Raw genomic sequence first — 11,913 nt, 5'->3', positions numbered from 1 at the left:
GATGAAGGTGGAGGTTACAGAACTAAGAAACATTTAGGAAGTAAAATCACTGGGGCTTGGAGACTGGTAAGATTTAGTCCAGTATGTGAGGGGAAAAGAGAAGTCTCAGTTGACTGACTGCAAGGCTTTTGGCTTTAGTGATGAGGCAAATAGAGGTGCCATTACCTGTGTTAGGAAAACAGGAGAAAAAGCAGATGTGGGGAAACTAATGAGTTTTAAATGCCTAAGGAAGTCAAGGTCAAGGAGTCTGGTGCCCAGGTGAGAAGGCAAGGTTTAAGAATGAGATTTTTGCATCATTAATATAAAGATCATGGTTGAAGCCACCAAAGAGCTGAGTATATATGAGGAGAACCTGCAGAGAAGCGACCCAGGAGCTAAACTCAGAAAGCATGGATGTTGGAGAGCAACTGGTATAAGATGAAAGGGAACTGTTAAGTGAGGGAGAAGATCCCATAAGCCCAAATTCAGAATTTCAGTAAGAAAATATATGGAGTGTAAGGGTCCGGCGAAATGTCGGAGGAAGAGACCACAAGAGACCAGCTTCATGAAATGAGCAGGAGGGAGTTTATTGAAGAGGATCCTAATTCAGCGCGCTGAGGCCCAGGGCTCACTCAGGAAGGGAGAGCAGCCCAGAGCCCAGAGCAGAGGTCAAGCAGAGCTTAAGTACACTTTTTGGGGAGGGCAGGGGCTTTGCATACATCAGAGCAAATCAGCATGAGGCGTGGGAAAATTGAATAACAACTCTGAGACATGATTAGCACATTCATTGGTGGGAACAGGTGGGGGGGTAATTGGTCACTCCTAAGCGGGGTACACATTCAAACTGATTGGTTCGGGCCCTGTATGCTTAGGTGACAAACTGCACAGGGCCCTAGGCTAAATGGCCAGGAGGGCGTTGTCTTAACTTTCTCAGGAATTTCAGGTTCTGGGTGTAGCAGAGGAACTTAACAATACCTAGTCTTTTACATTTTAATTCAGGCTTTGCAGCTTAGAAACTTTACAATGCCTGGTCTTTTACATTTTAATTCAGGCTTTGCAGCTTAGAAACTTTACAATGCCTGGTCTTTTACATTTTAATTCAGGCTTTGCAGCTTAGAAACTTTACCCTTTCAGGAGGAGTCTGTGTGTATGTTTTTTATTTCTAATACCGGAGTCCCATTTAGATACTTGTAAGACAACAGTATTCACCATCTTTCCTGTTTAAAAGAATTCCTGGGACCTACCTTTTATTTAAAAATTCAAACTTTTGGAAGCAAACCAACAAAACTTTGAAGTTCTTGGGTTCATCTGGTTCTATAAAAGAATGAGAGCTTCATCTGCAGCTCATTTTCCTATTAAGCAGGAGGATGCCATCATTAGTGCTAATGGCCATTGTTAATAGAAATGTTAAAAAGCTCTTTATGAAGAGAAAGATATCCCTTTACCCCTAAAGTCACTAACTAAAAATCCTTGCTATTATACAAATTGAAAACCAGGAGGCAAATCTTAATTAAAAATATTTATAGCAAGTGGAATAGCAGCTGCCAGTTTCTCTTGAATGTATTTTGCAGCTGGCCATAATTCTCCATTTCAATCAGCTTAACCAATAATCACAGCTGTTCATTAGGCAGGGGACATTTTATTAGCACCCTTGTGGTATGTGGTACATTATGAAGGATTTTTAAGAGAACCACCCTGCGATTTGATGGATCACTGTCTGAAGGACTTTAGTTCCCCTAAATAAGTAAAAAATTTCTTTCATCTTAAAAGAGTCTCCATCTTCTGTGAAGCTCAAACATTTCTATGGATTTCCTAATTTATTCCTTTAAAACCATAAGAAAACTTTACATTAACAAAACGAGGAAAAACAACAGGAAAGGGAAGCCAGAGTTGCTAAAGAGTACTTAAAGATGAATTTGATGCAATATTTATGGGGTTTCTTAAGGGCACCTGTTCTTAAAGATACCAAGAAAACTTACTGATGAATGCAAAACCCTACTGAGTTAGAGCCTAATTACTTTTTTGGAGCCTGGGGAGACTTATTTGGGTTTTCTCGTTTGCTTGTTTACTAAATCACCAGTGTTTCTGTGTCTAGTAAGACATTCTGTTTTAGTTCACGAGAAACAGAAAAGTCAGACAAAAATAAAAATGAAATGAACCAAAGTTGCTTAAACCAATGTCACACACTATGATATGAAATCTAGCAAATTTATGAGATGTGTTAAGAAAAGGGAACTGATGATTTATTTAGAGGAGATTAATAGTGGACCCTGCTGCCCAGAGCTTATTGGGTAGAGAAGACACAACACTTTTATTTATGTGGAATAAAACAGATTTGAATAGCACAGTCAGATAGATAAGAAAAAAAAGTTTTCTCTAGGGCTGGGGATGTGGCTCAAGCGGTAGCACACTCCCCTGGCATGTGTGCAGCCCAGGTTCGATCCTCAGCACCACATACAAACAAAGATGTTGTGTCCGCTTAAAACTAACTAAATAAATAAATATTAAAACTCTCTCTCTCTCTCTCTCTCTCTCTCTCTAAAAGAAGAAAATAAAAAAAGTTTTCTCCTAGAAAAAAATAGAAAATAGGAAATTATATGAAATTCCAACAGAATGCACAGTCCTCCTACCAGGGAAAAGAGGAAATAAATTGTTTAAGTACAATTTAAATTTCATGCTTATCAACAGACCAAATATACCCATACATGATTTTCAGTGTATTCAGAATTGCTTTGGTGCAATCCTTTCTTAAAATATTCTACTTAGTTAAAGCTATTATTTATGAAATTCAACTGATTATTAGAGGATAACTAAATTTCTAGTTTGATTCCCCCCAAAGTCTTATGAATCCAACTTTTTAGTTGAATCATTTATTGAGTTATATATGTTAAAAAAAAAAAAAGATGACACTAAAAATTAATACTTTTTTTAGTAATAAATAAATAAATAAGTAAATAGAAGGTATTTCGAGATAATTACTTCCCCTTCCTATTTAAATCTGATGCTTCTGAGCATCCCTTTTTAAAACAAAATGAAACAGCCTCCGAGATGATATGTGAGACTAGACAGAGCAAGCCAGCTGCAGGAGGCTGGACCCTGGACCTGGAAACCTGTGTCTGAACCACAAGTTTCTTACAGCTGCCTTTTCACCTGCACAAAGACCCAGCTCACATTTTGAAATGGTTAATTACAAAAATCTGATTAAATCTGTAGCTGACGGTTTTCTCTTTACCAGACGTGTTTTTTTTTTTTTTTTTTTTGAGGGACAGGAAATGAAATGGCTTTATTTTTATATTAAAGAGTAAAGTGAAGGGACTTTACCCAACTTAAAGGGCTTTTCCAGCTCTGATTTTCCTCTAAGGCTTTGAGTTCCTCCATATGAATTGCTGTACTAAATTTACATGGCAGGCATAGAAATAGACTGGAGGCCAAATTTACATCTTAAGAGATTCATCTTAAAATGGAAGAGAATTGGCAGAAAATAGGAAGGAAGCCAGAGCAATTCATAAGGGAGAGGAGTAACTGATTTTTATTTTTAAGACGAAAACTGGGAAATCAAAATTAAGGGGAATATGACAGAGGAATGACTTATTTATTCAATTGGATGCTTTTTGTGATTTCACTTGTATTCTTAGAATAAATGACTTATTTGATACATTTTGATTTAACGTATTTTTAGTGCAAAGCAAAAAATACAAATATGGGCTTTGGAATGGCACCTTGAGCAGAAAAGATAGCAACAGAATGTCTCACTCTTTCTGTGACATTGCCCTGGACATTCCAGATAGACCCTTCTCTGGCTGCTGTGCAATCCTCCTCAGGAGTTTCTAATCAGGTTAGGACAGAATAATTAAAGTCTGCAAAGTGCAAGTGATTATCCCAGCTCTAAGTCCATAAACACCATGAGGATTATCAGTTAAAGATGGTTCTCTTACTCTGCTGTGAAAAAATTTAGGTGGTAGAACCCAGTTGAGTTTAGATTATACCAACTTCCCTCTCCTACACATTCTTCCATCAGTTGCGTTTCTTGTTTGGAGAAGCTTTTATAGATGTGATATATATCTTGATTCATGAAGCTGTGAGCAAACCATAGTACAAGGAACAGAGAGGGACGTGGTTCAACCCTAAGGTCATCTCCTGTTATCACTTTGGAGTTGCAGGACGTTAAAGATTTTTTTTTTTTCTTTCTGTGTCCTTACATGCTTATTTGCTTTTTAAAGTTTTTTTCTTTTTTTTTATGGCAACCTATTTATTTATTTATTTATTTATTTATTGGTACAGTATAATTATAGAAAAAAAGGGATTCGTTGTGATCCATTTTTATATGCACATAATTTGGTCAATTTAATTGTCCAGTACCTTTCCTTACCTTTCCCTCCTCTCTCTCCAGTTCACCATCCTCTACTCTCCTGATCTCCCTTCTATTTTCATAGAAAAAAAACTAAAAAAAAAACCAAAAAAAATAACCCAAAAAACAAAACTCCTTTTCCTTTTATTCTCACTAGCTCCCACATGGGAGAGAAAACATGTGATCTCACAGCATTTCTGAATGGGTTATCTGAAGGACTTAGTAGGGAAAAGGAGGAGGAAAAACTAAGAGGTCAGAAAGAAAAAACAGTGTAAATCATTCCTTTGTTTTCCTTTCTTTTAACTTTTCCTTCTGGCTCTCTTCAGAGTAGTAAGAAGATGGGCTATAAGAAGAAAGAATCCCAAGAGCCTCAGTTGAAAAGAAACTATAGCTCTGCAAAGCAATTCAACCAGAAAGGAAGAAACATAATCAAATGTAAGTTGATGATCGTTAATTAGCTTTCTCTTGCCCCAGTACTCTATTGTGAGGAACTTAGTAGAAAAAAATCGGAAATCTCAATTTTCCTGTATTACATACATCTTTCTTTACTCTTCAAACTAAAATTGAGACAAGCCTCTATTTAAAAAAAATTCTGAGTAAATTAACTATGTCCAATTATTTACAAAGAGAGGCAAGTGAATAGATCTGAAATAACAAATGGGCTTATCACTATTGTTCTTGATTTGTTTTTCATGTAACTCATTCTTTGTGAGCCTTTGTATAAGTAAAAGCTGTCTTTTACTCAATGGTAGGAAAAATATCTTGCTTTGTATTTCTGTCATGAGTTTTTAGCAGCTTGTGTTGTGTTTATTCGGTGAACAGCCAGGGGTTAACTCTTTTAAGTGAAAACTAGATATTTATGGAATGTTTGACTTGTATACTGCAATTTTCTTCTTGAACCTACAAAAAGATAAAAGAAGGGGAAAATAGTTGAGGAGGGGAAGGAAAACAGTATTTTTGGCACAGACACATCCAGACTCCAACATTTACTGAGTACACATCATTTACCTAGAACAGTGCTGGGCTCTGGTTGGTAAGGAGAGAATTATAGGAAATGGAGAGTGTCAAGGAGTTTGCTTTCTATGTGGTGAGATACAGATACATCGGTTGTCTGAAAACCCAATGCACAAATGAAAATTGTTATTAATAAGAACTTTGGGAATTCAATAGTTGAGGAAATCAAGCATGAGTCCTCATGGTGTAAGAAGACCACCAGGAAGTCTTGAGAAAAATAAGAATGACTAGAACAAGGTTATTGTTGCTTCCTACGTGGAAGTGGAGAGGACAGTGCATTGGGCACATAAAAGAGAAAGTGAGGAGCTTGGGTGAGCCAAGGGACCATAAGGAGTTGATCTGGCCGGAGTAGGGCATTTGAGCTGGTAAACAGCATAGATAAGGAAAGCAGGTCACAGAAGGGTTTGGGAGGACTTTGAAAGTCAGGTAGAAGAGTCTAGGGAGAATGAAGTCCAACACTTGTTTTGTTTCATTTGTTTTGGCCATGGGCCATTGCTGAGAGGGAAAAGAATTCTGCAAACATCAGATCATTGATTTAGAGGAACAATATTTTATTCAGATAAAAATAAGGGAGTTTAAATATTCAGGATTTCTTCCTTTGCATATAGTGAGACTCTTCAATAATCAATGCACCTGGATTTACTTAATAAATGTTATTGGGCACCAAGGTAAATTGACATGTACTGAAAATTTCAATGACTCTCATAATCCTCACAATTTGTGACACATTCGTGTCAGGAAGGAAAGATGTTTTCTCTGCTCTCTATGCTCAGTGTTTTCCAAGCTTGTAAATTAAACTAACAAAAGATTAACAAGAGGAAAAGTACACAGTCTTTAGTTTGCATGCATTGAGTTGACAGAAATAAAACTCAAGAAAAGTTGTTAGACTTGGGGTTTGCATACCAGTATAACAAAGGAGAGAGGGTTTGGACCTTGGAAAACACAGGGAGAAACTAATGAAAGATAAATGTTGGAGGTATGCAAGTTCATCTTGGTGTCGATTCTGCATCTCAGGTAATGAGAGTTACTCTCCTCTTCCTGGTACACAGAGGGCAGCTTATTTAAGGGAAATGCCTGCTTTTAGGCAGCTAAGGGAGGGCAGAGGACGCTTTCTGCATCTGTTGGATCTCTCGCCTTTGGCTCAAAATAATCCTTATGCTAAAGTGACATATTGTGGGATGGCATATTCTGATGCCATTGTGGGATGGCATATTCAGGTAATGCTAAATTGATGGATGGCTAACTATAATTGCTAACTAACTATAATTGCTCCCTCATGGTCACAACAGGTAAATTATAAGCAGCACTCCTTCCAAATGTAAATCCCATTGCCTTTCCACCATTTCACTCCATTTCCAGTCTGTGCCCACAGACTTTATTTTTAAAAGCAGCACTAATACACAGTTACCTATTAATATTTTTATTTTAAAACACATCTTCATATAGTTTGCTACAAACTAATTTAGAATTTTTAGTAATTTTCACCCAAATCAAGAACAAGTAATCTTTCTGTACTTAAAAAAAAAAAGTAAGTCAGTAAAAAAATCCCATTAAAAACCTTTAAAAACCTTTTAGGTGGCATGTTTCATAGAAATTATATTTTCACTAAGAATGAAAAATTTGCTACTTAATATACTTATTCAGATATATTTATAATTATATTAGCAAAGACTCCTTTTGGGTTGGGGTTGTAGCTCAGTGGTAGAGCGCTTGCCTCGCATGCATGAGGCACTGGGTTCGATCCTCAGCAACACATAAAAATAAATAAAAATAAAATAAAGATATTGGTCTGGGGTTGTGGCTCAGTGGCAGAACACTTGCCTAGCGTGTGCGAGGCACTGGGTTCGAGTCTCAGCATCACATATAAATAAAGGCCCATCAATAATTAATAAAAATATTTTAAAAAAGAAAGCCTAAATTAGTAAATGTCATGGAAAATAAGTAAACTACAAAGATTGAAATAAATGCCTTCATTTCGACCCTCTTGTAATCAGACTCTAAAGAAGTGATGGGCACATTGTTCAGATCACTATGCTGTTTACTTTCCATGCACTCGTTTTCATCTGGCCTTTCCAATTTCCGAAGAAATAATAACAATTTGCTAAGAATGAATGGTTTTTAGCCATTTCCCTAAGTTTCCCGCAATTGTTCTGGGAATTGTGGGCTCTGTTGTCTCTCTGTCAGAGTGATTAATTAGATTTAATTTCATGCTGTTTTCTCCAGCGTCCTTTTCCTACCCCCCAAATGACTAATAACTCTTCTACAAAGTCCAAACAAATGGCCATGGTATCTAGTTTTTATTTTTGGAAGTTTTTCCCCCAGCCAAAATGCAGAGAACCTCTTCACAGACAGCAGTTTAGAAATTCCTGGCTAGGATTCCTGCCCTTAACAGCGGCACTTGATATGGCGAGATGGCCCGTTGACTGATACCCTAGGGGCATTTTGCCAACACAAAAGTCGTCAAGGTATCCAAATCAAGAATAGGCACTGGCCGGTGATAAATGCAGACAGGCAGCCTGCAAAACAACTCAGCGAGGCCCATATCTTCTTCAGGAAGTACCTCTGTGCCGGCACTAGAGCATTAACACCACATGTCTTTTTTCTACACTTGACATTTGTGGACACTTAGAGTGTGTGACAAAAGGAGGAAGAGAATGAGAGTGGAAAGGAAGACAAGAGAGTTTATGGGTTCGGCCAGCAAACGAGAGAGAGAGAGAGAGAGAGAGAGAGAGAGAGAGAGAGAGAGAGAGAGAGAGAGAGAGAGAGAGAATATGAGATGAATTCCAGCTGGGGCTCTGCAGTCCATTAGGAACCAAGCCTGACTATTTAGCATGTGATGCAAGCACTAACAGATGCCTCATTTCAAGGCCAGAGCTCAGCACAATTGGAGAAAGGGGTCAGGAATGGGCCAGTCAAACCTCTATTTGTAACCATGCCATGCACCCTCGAAAAGAGTCCATTCGTCAAAATGTCACACGGCCACCAGGTGAAACCTTAGGGTGGGAAAATAGTCACTCTCCAAGACATGGGCACAAAGAAGTGAGTTTCAGATGCCCTGAAACCAGATCACTGGCAAACTGAGGGGGCGAGAAATCACGGCTGTTGGGACAGTTCCAGACATCCAGACAAGCTTGACATAACTTGAGTAAATTCATCAGTGAAATAAAGATGTCTAGTGGTCTAAATATGTGTGTGTGTGCATGGCAGGACTTCAGACTCAGGATTTGTGGGGCTGAAACTCTGCCCTGTGGCTAATTTAAGGCTCAAGGAGGTTAACAACTGGCCCAGTATCCTTTTACAGATAATCCTCAATTTCCTCATCTGTAAACTGAGAATTAAATTGAAATATACCTCATGGGGTTGTTATTCAGCCCATCTGAGACAAACTGTACAGAGCACTTATTAAATGGTAAAGTCCATACAAATGTATCATTAGGCCTTTTAGGGGGCAGCTCTCTCCTTTATACGTTTGTCTTAACACCAATGTTTATCACTGGTACTTTAAAAACATCTAATATAAAACATATTTCATAGGTCATGACTCTGCTCTTGATACAAAGATAGTTTTAAATGAGTAATGTTTTAGAAATCCTCATCTTGGGATATCCTACCTTCAGACTATAAGCAAAGCCATTTCAGTTTGAAAAAGTCTTTTCATTGAGTGAACCTGTAGCACCGATAGACAAATTGAAGGAAAAAGTCAGTCTCAAAAACCACCATTCATTTTTAACCTAAAATTGTATCAACTGTATGTGTCTGACATACTTTGTGTGTCTTTTGGCTCAGATACAAAAATCAAGTCCACAAAGGAAGATATTTACATTATGCTTCATGGTTACAATTTCATCTGATCTTACCATCTGAACCTCCTTGCCATTCTTTAGACTGGGCATGGCAGGGTAATCAAGCCTGGCTTGTGAAGAAGCCAAGAGGTAGAGAGAAAGAGACTCTGATGCAAGACATGCTTTCTCATCTCCAAAAGCATTTTTATCTGAGCAAGAAATTTCCCCCTATTTATTGGGTAGTTCCCCTATTCCATGAAGTGCTCAAATCATTAGGCCAGCAGCAACTATACTGTTGCAAAAAAAAAAAAAAATACTGTGAACATTGGTGACACCATTGTCATATGAATATAGCCACCCAAAGAAGTCCTATTGAAATTTCTGACATTTTTCCAAGTGTTAACTTCTGATATATTCATTTGAAAATCAGTCTGAGTTTTTATCTTAAGGAAAACGTTTATGTTATCTATTTATAAAGATTTTATTTTTCAGAAGAAATCACTCAGAAGATTTAAAGTCTTTTCATCCATGTTGGGGTGAATTGCCAAGGTCAGACAGGAAGTCAGAATCAAACCATGAAGGAATAATCAATGAACCCAGATGGCTTTTTAGAAAGTTAAAAACAATATAGTGGTTTTAAAAAGATGGTCCTCATATGTATATCACATTATCAGCAAAGGGTGACTTTCAAATTCTGTACCTATTTTTTTTTTTTTTTTGGTACCCAGGATAGAAGTCGGGGCATTTGACCACTGAGCCACATCCCCAGCCCTATTTTGTATTTTATTTAGAGACAAGGTCTCACTGAGTTGCTTAGCACCTCACTTTTGCTAAGGCTGGCTTAGAACTCGTGATGCTCTGGCTTCAGCCTCCCAAGCCGCTGGGATTACAGGAGTGCGCCATCACGCCCAGCTCTGGACCTATTTTTTAATCTTGGAAATTCTATTTTTTACACATTAATTCTATTTTTTCTTAACATGCCAAAATGAACTCCTGGCAACTCATTGTTACTCATTTTGGAGAAGCCTTTATTCTTTCTCCATCCAGACCATACATGGTTTCTTCTTGTGTGTTTCACCAGGGCTTCCTTTATGAGTCTTTTAACACTTGTACATTACTTTCTGGTCACTTACATGTATCAATCTCTAGTTTGCACAGTAAGGGATCTTTGCAGGCAAGGACCCCTGCTGGTTCCTCTTTCCTAGCACTTAGTACCCTGGAAGGTACATGAAAAGTATGTTCAATAATTATTTGATAAACAAATGAATATATGCAGAAAAATTTAACTATGAGTATAAATAAACAAAAGATGTTTATGACATGTTAATGCATATCAAACCTCACAAAATGCTTGTGTATTTACTATCTTCTGTTTATCCAGGAAAATGTCAGGGATTTTGACTCAGTATTCTACATAGCATGTAGCCATAGTCACCTCAGAGAGACCTGAGCCGAGAATACCGCGTGAGGATTATTGTTGTTAATAGAATTATTTTTAGTCCTTCTGTGTAGTTGAATGCATTCCTTTGAGGGAATTTGAAGTGCTTCATTCACATGTCTGCTTAATTGTCACAACCCCATGAGCTGTGTAGGGACAGGATTATCACTTATTTCATGAATGGGGAACCTGGAAACGCTTGACACACTCAGGGCCACTCAGGTAGCTTTCAGGAGAGAAAAGATCCAGATGCTTTCCTTACTCTGGATGTTTTTATTGTGTGGAACTGCAACAAAGGTTAGCATTTTCAGAATAACCAAAGCTTGACTGCTTCAGAGAGACCCAAACAGTCACAAACCCAAGGGTCTTGTGGCTGCACAAATTAAAGCTGCCACAATCAAGAACTTATTGGGTCAGATTCATTTTACCTCCTAGCATTTGGGGGCCTCGGACTCAGCATCTGTGAATCCTGTCTCAGAATGAGCTACTCAACTTGCAGGACCCACTACAAAGTAAAACCACTGACTTCTTGTTTGAAAGTTGTTAAGAATTTCAAGAAGGGGTCTGCAGAGTGTTAAACTCAGCACAGGGCCTTTCTGAGATTGCTTGCTCCTGAGAGTCACTTTGTCCTTGCTGTTCTGTTATCTTCCAGATCATTATCAAGTTTTATTTAACTGCTCCTAACATCTACCTTCTCTTTACTTTTGCCAACATCCCATTTCTCTTTATCCTCTAGGCTGGCAGCACAGTGAACTTTCAAAACTAAAAACATTGAGGTCATTACCTTGTTTAAAATCTTTATAGGAGCTAGGATGTAACTCAGTGGCAGAGCATTTGCCCAACATGCATGAGGCCCTGGGTTCAGTCCCCAGTACTACAAATAAAATAAAAAATCTTTCTGGGGCTGGGGATGTGGCTCAAGCGGTAGCGCACTCGCCCGGGTTCGATCCTCAGCACCACATACCAACAAAGATGTTGTGTCTGCCGAGAACTAAAAAATAAATATTAAAAATTCTCTCTCTCTCTCTCTCTCTCTCTCTCTCTCTCTGCCCTCTCTCACTCTCTCTTTTAAAAAAAAAAATCTTTCAGTGGTTCCTCTTATCTCCTGTATAAAGTAAACTTTTATTTATGCTATCTTTTGCTGCATGACAAACCATACCCAAATGACTTAAAACAATCACCACTGATTTTCTCTCAATGCTGGGTGTGAAGGAATCAGCTGGGACAAACTGTTCTTGCTTCCTGGGGTACTTGCTAGTCTTGCTTATGTATTTCATAGTCAGGTGGTGGTTCAGCTAGGGGCTGGCTGGCCCCAGATGATAATTTACTTGGGCTCTTGGCTGGGGTGCCTC

This window comes from Urocitellus parryii, chromosome 5 (assembly GCF_045843805.1).
Source record: "Urocitellus parryii isolate mUroPar1 chromosome 5, mUroPar1.hap1, whole genome shotgun sequence".
Taxonomy (NCBI): domain Eukaryota; kingdom Metazoa; phylum Chordata; class Mammalia; order Rodentia; family Sciuridae; genus Urocitellus; species Urocitellus parryii.
Note: the sequence above shows the minus strand (reverse complement) of the source record.